This window comes from Miscanthus floridulus, chromosome 2 (genome assembly GCF_019320115.1).
Source record: "Miscanthus floridulus cultivar M001 chromosome 2, ASM1932011v1, whole genome shotgun sequence".
NCBI lineage: Eukaryota > Viridiplantae > Streptophyta > Magnoliopsida > Poales > Poaceae > Miscanthus > Miscanthus floridulus.
The window spans coordinates 32,060,030-32,073,988 of NC_089581.1; the positions used below are offsets into that span (position 1 = coordinate 32,060,030).

General features: G+C 45.4%; 1 pseudogene; it reads right to left on the minus strand.

Annotated features, from left to right (window-relative positions):
- Positions 1 to 6,746: 6,746 nt before the first annotated feature.
- LOC136538364 (uncharacterized) lies at positions 6,747 to 13,159 on the minus strand (annotated as a pseudogene).
- Positions 13,160 to 13,959: the final 800 nt, after the last annotated feature.

Consider the following 13,959-nt stretch of genomic DNA (forward strand, 5'->3'; position numbering starts at 1 on the left):
TAGGGCACGTTGCCTGAACCAGTATAAATCCTGTGTCATTGAGTGCTAGGCCACATCCGATCACAACATACGATAAAACTACAAATATTTACTTATTGGTCACTTTTCGCACCGACAGTTGACGTCGTCCGTGGGGAGGACGCCGTACGTTCAAGCTTTTGGTCATCGGATGGCCCACTTTTCCGCCGTCTTTGTCATGATGGGCTCAAGCGATACGATTCGCTTCGGCTCGCTGGAGTTTCCCACGCTCCCACCTATTGGGATGTGGGTTCCTCCCGTCTTCGAGCCGTCCCAGACCTTCCTCTTTGAAAGCCTGGACTTCGTCGCCGACCAGCTCGGCGTGCTTCGCCTTCGCGAGGTGGCACTTGTCCCAGCGCCCGTCTCAGGAGGAGCACCCTATGTCGGCTCCGGGCCACCCGGCGACCTCAACGGCGAGACGCATGCGCTTCGCTCCGAGCCCACGCTGGGCTCAAACCCCACTGTGAGTAACGTACATATTATTCTTTACTCTCTATTTAATATCCTCCGCCGACTCTCCGGAAGGACCTCGTTGTCCTCACCACAACCGCCGTGTGACCGGTTCCCTACGGCCTTGCGTCCCCCACGGACCCGTACGCGCGGGGGCTCCGAAAGATGCTGACCCCCCTCTCACATCCGAATTCATGGGGATGCCAGGCTATGCTCCCGCCTCTTTCCACGACCTCGTGGATGACGTCGTGGCACCTAGCCACCCTCTATCCTAGAAGTGCGCTATGGCAGACGCTTCGGGATAGCCGCCGGTGATAGCGGAGTCTCTATAGACTCACACCCCTCTACACCCTCATGCGGAGGCCCCACAGGAGTACGGCGAGGATTTACGACAAAGGTGGCAGAGCCAGCCGGCGCACTCGGTGCAACACGCTGCCCCACGTGCGCATAACCCGGTGAGCGGTGCTCCGGGTCACGCCCACCAGGTCCAGTGTAACATCATGGACGTAGGAAATGATCCCCCATAGTTCGCTCGGGCTGGCCAGAACATCACCGCTGCGATGATGCTTCTGCATGGCCTTCCCAAACCTGACGACCCCCAGGAGCAGGCGATCCACCGGAACCTCCGAACGCTGGTGGAAACCACCGCCGTCCAACAGGCGGAGAGCTCCACATCATGACACCGACTTGTGGCCTCTCTCCCCACCGGGGGAATGAGGGCGCACCAGTCAAACCGTTCCATCCGCTCACCGCTATGGTCGCCGGGCGTGGAACAGGAGGCCATAACCGCACCACGGCCTAACCCAATGCCCGCTCCACACCGACCACCTATGCGCGAATAGCTCCGGCCAAACCAAGACACTCGCAGCGTCATCAACAATCGGCGTCAAGCCTGGCGTGATGATGATGTCCATCAAGGGGCAGTGAGAGCAGGTGGCCCAAACCCCAGCTGGACCATTGAGGGGAGCGAGGAAACGCACCCCAGGCATGGTCACCGACCAGACAATCGAAGTCCCAGCTTGAATGGCCTAGGACCACAGGCCTTTGGCCGTAGCATCCAGAAAGCATCGTTCCCATAGCGCTTCCATCCACCTACCAACATCGCTAAATACACTAGGGAAACGAATCCTGGTATATGGCTCAAAGACTTCTGACTTGCCTGCCAAGCCGGAGGAGTGGATGATGACCACTTCATCATTCAATACCTCCCCATCTGCGTGGGGGAGCATGTTCGAGCATGGCTCGAATTCCTCCCGCCTGACAGCATCCGTGACTGGGCGGATCTCAAGAGGATCTTCATCAGGAATTTCCAAGGGACGTATGTCCATCCTGGGAATTCCTAGGACCTCAAGAGCTATCAATAGGAGCCCAATGAGTCCCTACAGGATTACATCCATAGGTTCTCAAAATGATGCAATTCCCTTCTTGATGTTGTTGACGCGGACGTCATCAGCGCATTTCTCTCTGGGACAACCTGAGAGTCCTTGATCCACAAGCTCATCTATCTGAAGCCCCGTACCACCTGTGACCTGCTCGATGTCGCCATGAACCACGCCTCTAGTGAGGAGGTGGTTGGAGCGGTCTTTAGTGGAGGCCGGGACAAGGGCAAGGCTAAGCGCGAGGACCAAGACAAGGGCCCCTCCACGCAACGGGGCAAAAAGAACAAGAAGGATCGGCACCGACTGGCCAACTCCGCTTTGGTCGCCGTGGCCGATCCTGCGGGCAAGCAGCCCCAGTAGGGCTAGCCCGGCCACTTTGACAAGCTCATAGAGATTACATGCACCAACCATGCCTACCCCATCAAGCACCTCTACAAGGACAGTGAACTTCTCAAGCACTTTCAGCGAAACGTTGGCGGACCAAACGAAGGAAAGGGCAAGGAGGCAACGGCCAAGAAAGGAGCCATGGCGGGCAAGGATGGGGATGGCTTTTCTGATCCTAAGGAATGCCTCATGATCTTTGAGGGATCCGATGCCATCTACTCCAAACGCCAGCACAAAGTGCACTACAGAGAAGCATGCATCGCTGAAACGGCTGTCCCCTCTTTCCTTAACTGGTCAGAATCTCCGATCACTTTTGATCAGAGGGACCATCCTTTCCACATCGCCAGACTAGGTCGCTACCTACTCGTCATCGACCCCATTGTTTGCAAGAAGCACCTCACCAAGGTGTTGATGGACGGAGGCAGTGGCCTCAACATTCTCTACATCGACACCCTCGACGCCATGCGCATCCCTCGATCAGAGCTCCACCTAGTGAGCTCTCCCTTCCATGGCATGATCCTAGGAATGTAGGCATACCTGCTTAGGTAGATCGACCTGCCCATCACATTTGGTGACCAGGCCAACTTCCGCTCGGAGGTCCTCACCTTCGAGGTGGTGGACTTCCCAGGGTCCTACCACGCCATCTTGGAGCAGCCATGTTACGCCAAGTTCATGGCGGTCCCCGACTACACCTACCTCAAGTTGAAGATGCCGGGACCAAATGGCGTCATCATTATGGGTAGCACCTTTTCGCACACCTACACGTGTGACCGCGATCATTACGAGCTCGCCACTGCCGTCATCAACTCATCTGAGCTCCCTCAGCTCAGAAATTCATCGACTCTAGCAGTCTTGGACTGCAACAAGCCAACCTCCTCGACTGCCTTCTATCCACTCGAGGAAACTAAGGTGGTGGGGATCGACCCCACCGACCTAGCCAAGATGGTGCGGATCGGGGCCGAGCTCTCGGCAAAATAGGAATGCGAGCTCATCGACTTTTTATGCGCCAATCGCGATGCCTTCGCATGGAAACCTTCTGACATGCTAGGCATACCATGGGAGGTCACCGAGCGCGCATTACGCCTCATCCTAGGCTCAAAGCCTGCCAAGCAATGCCTGCATCACTTTGATGATGAGAGGCGCAGGGCCATAGGCAAGGAGGTCGCCAAACTCCTAGCAGCCGTATTCATCAAGGAGGTATACCACTCTGACTAGCTTGCCAATCCTATTCTTGTTAAAAAGAAGACTGGGAAATGGAGAATGTGCGTTGATTATACTGGCCTCAACAAGGCATGCTCGAAGGACCATTTTCCTTTGACACACACAGACTAGATAGTCGACTCCACCTTAGGAAGCAAAATCCTCTCCTTTCTGGATGCCTACTCAGGCTACCACCAGATCACAATGAAAGAGTTCGACCAGCTCGCAACTTCATTCATCACCCTATATGGTTCATACTGCTACGTAACCATGCCTTTTGATCTAAAGAACGCTAGCACCACCTATCAACGGTGCATGCAGCAATGCTTTACCGTACAAATGGACTAGCCTGACCAAGTCGAGCGGCCAAAACTAACAATCATTGTCTATGTTGATGACATAGTGGTCAAAATGGCTCAAGCTTGCGACTTGATCGCTAACTTGGCCATAATGTTCGCGAACCTCCTAAGGTTCAACATCAAATTGAATCCCAAAAAATGTGTTTTTAGGGTTCTAAAGAGGAAGCTGCTTGGATACATCATGTCTGAACGTGGTATCGAGGCCAACCCCAAAAAAATCACGGCCATCTCCAACATGGGCCCTATACGCAATGTCAAGGCCGTACAAAGGCTCATTGGCTGTTTGGCCGCCCTAAGCCGGTTCATCTCCTGGCTACACAAGCGGGGGGATGCCTCTCTACAAGCTTCTAAAAAAGAAAGACATGTTCGTCTAGATTGAGGAAGCACAGTAGGCTTTGGAAAGCCTCAAAGCATCACTGACATCGGCCCTAGTCCTCGTCGCTCCCGAACGGGGAGAACCCCTCCTCTATGTCATGGCCAGCAACCACATGGTGAGCGCCGCCCTAGTCATCGAAAGGGAGGAGCCAGGACACCACCTAAAGGTCCAGCGACCCATTTACTTCATCGATGAGGTACTCACCAACGCTAAGGTTCGGTACCCCTAGGTGCAGAAACTTCTATACTCCATGCTGATGGTGACCCAAAAGCTCCTGCACTACTTCACCGACCACAAAGTCATGGTCATCACTTCATTCCTGCTAGGAGACATCGTCCGCAATCATGACGCCATGGGATAGATCTCCAAGTGGGCACTCGAACTAATGGGCCACGACATGATGTATATCCCCCGCACGACTATTAAGTCTCAGGTTCTCATAGACTTTGTCGCCGAATGGACGGAGGTCTAGCTACCGACCCTAGATGTCACCCACGAGTACTAGACGATGTACTTCGATGGGTTGGTGATGGCACCCAGCTCGGGGGCTAGAGTGGTTCTGATCTCCCCAGATGGGGGTAGGCTCTGCTACACAATCTGTCTCCACTTTTTATCCTCAAACAATGCCGTGGAATATGAGGCCCTCATCAATGGACTGCACATCGCCATTGAGCTCGGCGCTATGTGGCTGTACGTCCATGGTGACTCAGAGTTGGTCATCGACCAAGTCATAAAGGAGTCCTCTTACAAAGCCCCCTCATGACAATATACTACCAGGAGGTGTGCAAGCTCGAGGATAAATTCTAGGGGATCGAACTACATCATGTCCCCCGAAAGGACAATGATGCCGCCGATTTCCTCGCAAAATTAGCTACCAGGCAGGTTCTGTCTCCAGATGGGGTCTTGATCAACGACCTTCATGAGCCGTCTGCCCATGTCCTAGAAGGTCTGATCCAGACACACCCCGACACAAACCTGGCGCTCGGGGGCTCCAACCTTGGTGCCTCCATGATGACATCGCCCATCGACATTGCCGTGGTAGCACTCGATTAAGCTCACTGGAGAGCACCGCTACTCACCTACCTCCTCGAGGAGATTCTCCCACCAGAAAGGACTGAAGCGTGATGAATTTCTTAACGCACCAAGACGTTCGTCATATTCAGTAACAAACTTTACAAATGAAGTCCGTCGAGAGTACTCATGAAGTGCGTCCCTACCAACCAAGGGAAACAACTCCTTCTCGAGGTCTATGCTGGAATCTACAGGCATCACGTGGCCCTAAGGTCACTAGTTGAAAAAGTCTTTCGCCAAGGTTTTTACTAGCCCACTATGCTACGAGATGCAGAGGAGGTCGTCTGCAGGTGTGAGGGATGCCAGTTCTACGCTCGGTAAACTCATTTGCTGGCGCATGAGCTTCAAACCATCCCCATCACCTAGCCATTCGTGATCTGGGGCCTCAACATGGTCAGACCCCTCAAAAAGGGCCCGGGTGGCTTCACTCACCTACTCATAGCGGTGGACAAATTCACCAAGTGGATAGAGGCAAAGCCCATCACCAACATTCGCTCAGAAGAGGCGGTCAAGTTCTTCCTTAACATCATCTACCGTTTCGGTGTTCTTAATTGTATCATCACTGACCACGGAACTAACTTCACCGGGAAGAAGTTCCTAGACTTCTGTGATGGATACGACATCAAGATTAATTGGGTCTCGGTCGGACATCCACGTACTAACGGCTAGGTCGAGCGAGCCAATGGCATGGTCCTCCAAGGACTTAGGCTACGAATCTTCGACCAACTCAATAAGTATGATGGGCTATGGGTTGTAGAGGTCCCAGCGATCCTCTAGAGCCTAAGAACGACCCCGAATTGATCCACAGGATTCACACCTTTCTTCCTGGGCAACGGAGCTGAAGCGGTGCTGCCCTCTGACCTCGACCACAGCGACCCAAGAGTGAAGGCCTTCGACCGATACCTAGCCATGGATGCCCAGCAGGACATGGTCGACCTCCTCAAGGAGGCTCATGAGATGACCGTAATCTGCTCCGCTCGCTACCAACAAACTCTCCGCAGGTACCTTGAAAGAAAAATCAGAGGGAGGATCCTCGAGGTCGGAGACCTCGTGCTCCGAAGAACCCAATCAACCAAGGAGAAACTTAAACTCTCTCCACCATGGGAAGGACCCTATGTGGTGACCGAAGTGATCCGACCAGGCACCTACCGACTGAAGGATGACAACGGCAACGTTCTGACCAACACATGGAGCATCGAACAGCTATATCGTTTCTTCCCCTCAAGCTTGGTCTTACCATTTTATTTCATGCAAACATTTGCTCCTACAAGCACCCTAGCCCGAGCACTCTCAGCCTGGGTCGCTCTGGGGCTCCACGAGGGTGCGATACCACCTCTCTTTTTTACTATCACTAGGTAGCATGCCCATGAGTTGCTATGGGACAACTAAACTTTTGTACTAAAAACACATGGATCGCACAATAAGATAACAATACTGTAAGACATTAAACTGACATTTAATCCAAAAAGCAAAGTTGATGAAATTAACAGTCACTAAGAGCACGACACTCTATTTTATAGACCTTTCCATGATGCACCTAAGATAATGTTTTATATCGGTAGGAAGAAATCTCCGATATCCATTTAATTCGTGCGCCAATAAATCCACGAATAAGTTCCGTCGTATCTCCATACCATCCTATACACAGGATCGAGTGTATATGTCAATATTAGTGCCTGTCGCATGGGTAATACTGCATCTCTTGAAAAATCTTCCACAAAAACTTAAAACAAAGTGTTATACTCTCCGTATAAATATATGTGGCTTTTGGTCTATTCCACACAGACATATATTGTAGAATAAGATATCCACTTAAGTGTCTGCAGCAAGATTCATAATCAGCGATATATAGAAATAGTTAAATCATAGGTATTATTATTGCAAGCTATAGTGACTCTACGTTAGTTACCCATCTATGTCCTCTACAATGTTTTCTTCCCATCTGAATTTCCATTTGAAGACATCCTCATTCCATCCAGGAATATGTACATTCACTGCGTCCATGTACTGCAAGGTAAATGCAAGAGTGTACCTGGCATACATCAGTGCTGGTGTGTCTTTATACCAGTCTTCAATAGGTCTAGGATCAATCATGATAAGCATCTTCTCCTTCTGATCGAAAACATAAAGCATATACTTTCGAACGTGCAGCCATGGCAAAAGAAACTGTAAACATGGTAGCGTTTAGAATAGTATATAGGAAACAAGTAATAAAAGCAGGAGCAAGCGACTTACATATCTGCATTGTGCTAAGTTATATTCCATATTCTCACATACACCAATCGCAACAACCATTTCTTTCTTAGTGTATTTTTTACGGTATTCTGGCATTTTTTGTTAAAGCACACATTTTCTAGAAGAGAAGGATATCGAGAGTCAGAATTAGTATAACTTGGCCTACTTTATACAATTAGGAGAACAACAAATAAGACAATATAATATAACACGATAAGAATTTTAAAAATGTGCTTACACAGAATCTCAGGTCCATGTGATGCTTCGTAATACTATTGTATTTTTTCATTGTATTGTACTCTCGAGCTGCCTGAAAACGGACACCTAAGCTGAAACAGTTCTCAGAGATGTCTCGATTGTTCATTAACAACTCTTGTAGGTCCTTGACACTTAGGGCAATCATGAAGGGATGAAAACCTTTAACTCAAGGCTTCCTGCAAAGCATTAGACATAAATGATGTTTTTTGTCATATAAGATAGCATACTATTATTAGTAAATAAAGTAATTAAAATAAGCATGTAGCTTACTTCAATGTCGCTTCATCTTGAATTGCCATGACGTAATTACACAGTAACTCAGTCATGTCTTCCTTGTTCATTGGCATGTCTTTCATGGCCTCAAATGCCCAAAACTCATTAGGGTCTTGGTTGGCATGGACTTGTGGGGATTTATTCTGAGTTTGTATGTGTTGAGAGGTGCTCGTTTGAACCACTAAGCATTTGGCCTCCTCATAATGTTTTCTCTTTGTCGTGGACACTCGATCAGCCATCTTTGGATTCTCTATTATGGCATAGTCGCTTGGGCTTCCAATATTTTCATCCCTATCAAGATATGGAGCACCCTTTCGTTTGTTTAATTTTGACGATAGCAAGATCGCCGCAAGCTTCAATCTAAATTCTTTCATATCATCCTGCACGATAGTATGAACCTAATTAATTATTAATTAAAAACCCATAGCTAGTGCACACTCATAACTTGTGGTAAGACACATAGTTTACCTAATTGAACTCGTCTGACAAATCGTTCCCAGTCGAATACTCCATAAAGTTTATTAAGAATAAACCGCATGAAAACTACATACAACATTAATAGAGGTTAAGGCTCACATTAGATCAAAAAGGAAAAGACACATAAAATTCAACTTATATGACATGCCATTATTTCTGACGTACCCATCTGTTTGTAATAATTTGCCACGTAAAATCTCCCTAACCGGCCAGGTATCAACCTCAACATCTAGCCATTTGTGCTCTTTTGGGCCTGTATCCTCCAATATGAAATCTATCTATTTCCGCAATCCACCTCGCTATTTGTTCATAGAAGAATGAATCAATCAGCATTTCTAAAATATAAAATGTGTACAAATAGCTATGTTAGGAAATACCCACAATTTTATTGAGGTCAACACGTCCGAACATCGCGCCCAAAGAGTCTAGCACCTGAACCTCACGTTTGTCGGCATTTATAACAGCAAGGTACCAATGTGTATTTGTAACATTTATTGGAAGGAACACCTATCAAATCAAACAATAAATATTTTGTCAGGCATAAAAAATTGATAATGAAAGACCAATAGATCGTTTAAAAATTGCTACCATGTCATGCTTCAAGTAAGCTAGCACCCTTTGAACTAAACTAGGACGCTGTGAAGTGCCACGGTTAGGGTAATTGGCTTCAATGGTCTCATCCTTTTCTCCATCCTGCTTCATGATTGCAACTAAGCAAGCAATTTCAAGATAGACTGTACCTCCTGGTCTCTTTTTCAAACCCTCCTGGGCCTTCAACAATTTAATATAAGCATCTATGACCTGCATACATTTCGCCATTAGAGAGAAAGAGCATTGAAGTTGGCAATGTTTGATTGAGTATTATGACTTGCATCTGTTACCTCGTCAGACAAGTATTCATATGGCTGAAAAAGACATTCCATGTGGTTTCTCGACACCAGAACATCATCTATGAGCACAAGCTCCTCATTCCCAGGTGAAGATGGAATTTTTTTGATAGATTCAATTATGGCTCTATCAGTATCGGTACAAACATAATCTGAAAAAGAGGATTAAATTAAAGTATACAACAATAGTTAACAGTTTTTCTAGGTTAATCCATCAAAGAGAAAATATCAATACCTTCTGGGGCAACCGGTGAAGACATAGATTTTTTGGGTTTATTTTGTACGATTATGATTTCCGAAAGTCCTTTTTCTCCCGTCGGATCCACCCCAGAAGTTGATAGGGCCTTTTCATCACGGGCCGTGCTAAAGCCCTGGTCAACTGGTAGAGCTTCGTGGGTAACTTCTATACTCATGCTTTCTTGCAACCATCTAGAATCATCCATAGGGTTAATGGAATTTTCTGTTTGTACAATATCTTCTAAGTGGCCTCCATTTTCCTTCGAAACCTTTGCATCTGAACTATCCATCGAGACCTTCTCTGCTCTTCTAAACCTTGCAATCTCTGTTCCTGTGCTGTTTATCTGAAATTTGGAGATACCCAGACTTATAATTAGTAATAACCAGTCATACGATTAAATGATTTGAATATGAAAATCAACTATCAATATGAAAATCAACTATCAAACCAATCCTGGTTACAATTGCCGGACCATGAGCAGTAGACATGAGTGAAAACAATATATTTTTACAAATAATGTCAGCACGTTGCATAGATCCTGTAAATTTTATCTACACCAATAACGATGCATGTGCTTATAGCTTAGACGATAGAAATTTACAAATCTAATTTTATTTTAAAAATATAAAGCCCGTCTCATGATCTTTATGACCTATGTCGTATAGATTAGTTTATACAAAGCTAATAAAATTAGTTTCTCTTTTTTTTCCATACTATTTGTATCACCTATATCATTCAACGCGGACTCCGCAGCAGAGCCAAAGCGAGGTGGTGTAGTTTTTTTTATGAACTCTACACTGTCGGCGGATGGACGACGACGCGGGCTGGGGCTTGCCTATGCAGGCCTTGTGCATCGTGGCGCTGTGTTCGTTCAGGGCTTGCTCATCATCGTCAACACGGACTTGATCAATTACAAGATAAATGTAACATTGTTAAGACCCAAACAAGCAATGGACAAAGTTAGCTTTTTCAAAGTTGCATCTCAAATTAATGCTCTCCAGGCTCCACCACAAACTGGTCAAGCATCTTGCCACTGCTCGGCTACAACAGAGAGAAGATAAAAACAAAAAAAAAACACCTAAATCGCCAACGCCATTGGCCCTTGCTCAGACGTCTGCATGTTGCCTGCCTCGGCATGCGTGTCGCCCACTCCTTCCCCACGCTTCCTCCTTGCCTTGACCATGCGCTCGCTGCCGCCGGCCGGCTAGATGAGATGCTACATGCTAGAAGAGGAGTCACTTGGCCATGGCGGTCTTCTCCTCGAACGCCTTGCCGCGTGCAGCCAGTGAGCAACCTTGGCCCTTCTTCGGTCGTCCCCGTATCGCGTGCAACAGTTTGGCCCCGGAGCTTGTGGGCTCATGGCTGTCGTTCTCCTCTACTCCTTCCTAATATACTGGTGTTTGGCAGTTGTCACAACAGATTTTTATTTTTGAGACAATGATACACGTTCAACTTCTTAATTCTCAGGAATAGCGAGCTCACACAAGTTCTTAGAGATTCTAAGGTAAGTAGCACCTCATTAACAGTTCCAGAAATGCAGAAAATTGATGCTTTCTTATTTTACAAACTCAGTTTTCTTGTAGCTCACCTTGGTGTATTCGTGTTGACAGGATGTGAGTCAAAAACTCTGATGCTTGTTCATATCCGTCCAAATGAGGATGATTTGTGTGAGACCATCTTTACCTTGGGTTTTGCAACAAGAGTCAGAAGTATTCGCCTGGAAAATGAAGAACCACAAGTAAGCATTTGCAGTGACGCTAGCTTGTATATAGTCAAGAAAAGAAAAGGAAGAGACCAGCTAAACATTAAAGTAGATAAGAAGCCAATGTCAGGCTGCTTTGATTTTCAAAGACAAGTGATAATAACAAGATGAGAGTATGTTGAACTTGCAAAAAATGTTCGATGTCCCAGAAATTGTAATAACAATCCGTGTCCATGTCTCCATGAACACAGATGAGTAAAGGATGTGGTTCCACACAATCTTTGCTGCAAAAAACTAATGTTTTGATCTTGTACATACAGGAAGTAAAAGCAAGAAAGGAACATTTGTTAATGAAATTAGAACAGGAGATCAGTGATCTAGAACAAGAATGTGAAGGTATTATTAGAAAGATTAAGAAGCTCAAGGAAACAATTGAGCATTTTAAAGGGCCTCAGAAATCTGTTGAAACAAATTTCGACATTTCACATCCATCCAGTGAAGAGCTGAAAATGCAGTTGTAACTACACAACCAGGTGAAGGCATATGTCATGTTGCAGTTCGGAAAGAGACCTAGTTTGTACAGCATGGCAGTTTGCTGCAAGAAGCAAAGAGGTGGCAGTAGACCAAGTGCACTACTATTTTTATGAAGTTACTTATTCTCAAATTCTCATACCCAAGCAATAATTTAGAGCAAGGGAAAAAGAAATACAATGACAAACAGCCAAGCATGCACAGAACCTTGACTAAATATCTCAATAATCTAAAGCTTGACTAAAGAATTTGTTATTTGCCTAACATGTAACACCTTAACTGGTATATGCCCGTGCGAGCAATGAATCTGTTCTTTAAAAAATGTTCAGTACAAAAAAGCAGGTAGGTCGTCTGAAAGTCTTTTTCTATGGCAATCAGTACAAACTTGCTTATCAAGTACATCAGTGTGTTCCTCTAGGTTCGTGCCTGTTCATTTCATCCTGAGCTGGATCTATTGATTCGTACAGCAAAAAAAATATGGTAATTCTAGTTCGTTGCTTCTATTTCCGCGGTGCACATTTTCATTTATATGTTGAAAACCATTAGTGGTAGCATTCAGGTTCAGAGCTGCTGCAAGACTGACAACAGGTAGGTTTGCAAAGCAATGATTTCAAATTCGAAAAGATCTTAACAAACACAAATACTCACTGTGATGGAAAGCACAAGGTCTGGTCTTTAACTAACACCCAATTAGTACAAACAACCTTTATCTCTTTATAGGTGTATAGTATTTACGTTTGATTTTGTTGCACAGATGACTCAACGACACTGGCAGAAAACATTTGCAGGAAAGGTAAATGTAGAGTGGAGGGGTCAAAATGAAGGATCTTGCAAACCTTGAATTTACCAAACGCGCTGAGTCGTTTGAGAATCTAATCCACCAGAAGAGAGAACACCTGAAGAGCAGATTTACAGCAGAGCAATAGGACCTATTGACCTAAAAAAATGAACACAATATCATCATTCATAAATATATGCACTCAATCTGATTAACTGCTATTATCATGGCTGGAATCCGATACAGGAGACACTTGTCATGCATGCCATCTAGTTAGTGGAGAATCGCTTCAAAAGATGAAAAAAAAGAAATAAACACCATTACTACTCCATCTTACAATCCATTGCCTCATTATCAGCATATGGCCTCAAACTGACTTTCAACAACAATGAGCAGGTCACAGATTAACAACAATGTTCTTTTCTGAAAACGCAATTGGAATACACATTAACTAAAAATAGGTTAATTGTTCATTATTGCAAAAGCAGTATTGCACGGGAAAATTATATTGTGCTATCATAGGGGCAGGTTCATTATTGCAAAAGCAGTATTAAAGCATGGGATATACAGATAGGCACACACACTGCTGAAGAGTACTGGATGCTAAATCTAAACAGTGTATGTAAACTAATATAATGTATGTTCAACAATGTATATAACAGGCAAGTTTAGGTAACAAACAAATAGTTGTGACCAAATTCAATAATTTTCATTGGTATATAATAATAAGTTTTCATTCAAAATTATCATCTTGTTCATGATCACTTCAGTAAGGCAGCAGCCCAAAGATCATCATCGAAATATATGGAACCAAGTTGCAGTTCTAAAAGCTAAGTGATGATTTAGATTCTTCAAACTTCCACAAGTTTCTAACAACCCATAAGGGGTGCCAAAATCATCAAATGGGACCATGTGTTCCTGAGAATTCCTTAAAAATTAAATACCTAAGAAAGTCTACTTATCAGGTTTGTCAATCAGTTAAGGATTAGAATATTAAGCCTAAAGGAAGTAATGAAGTAAACAATGTTTACAGGTTACAATTTTCAGTACTGTGGTAGTGCTAACAAAACATAAATCTAATTGTCTCATCATCACCTATCATGATCCCATCTGCACTGCCTATCCAAAATGCCACCAAGGTGGGGAGGATGAAGAACAGAAGGGCTAGGAACATTCAGAGCAAAGCACACAGAACCGCAGGCGCAGATTCAGTAAAGAACATGGGTGTGCACATGTACGCATAGGGGTCGAATTTTTCATTACAGACTATAGTGCAGTTAGTCTGAAAGTGCAACCAAATATTATCCTTGCGTTGCCGATGCTATAACACAGCTAGTAGTTTT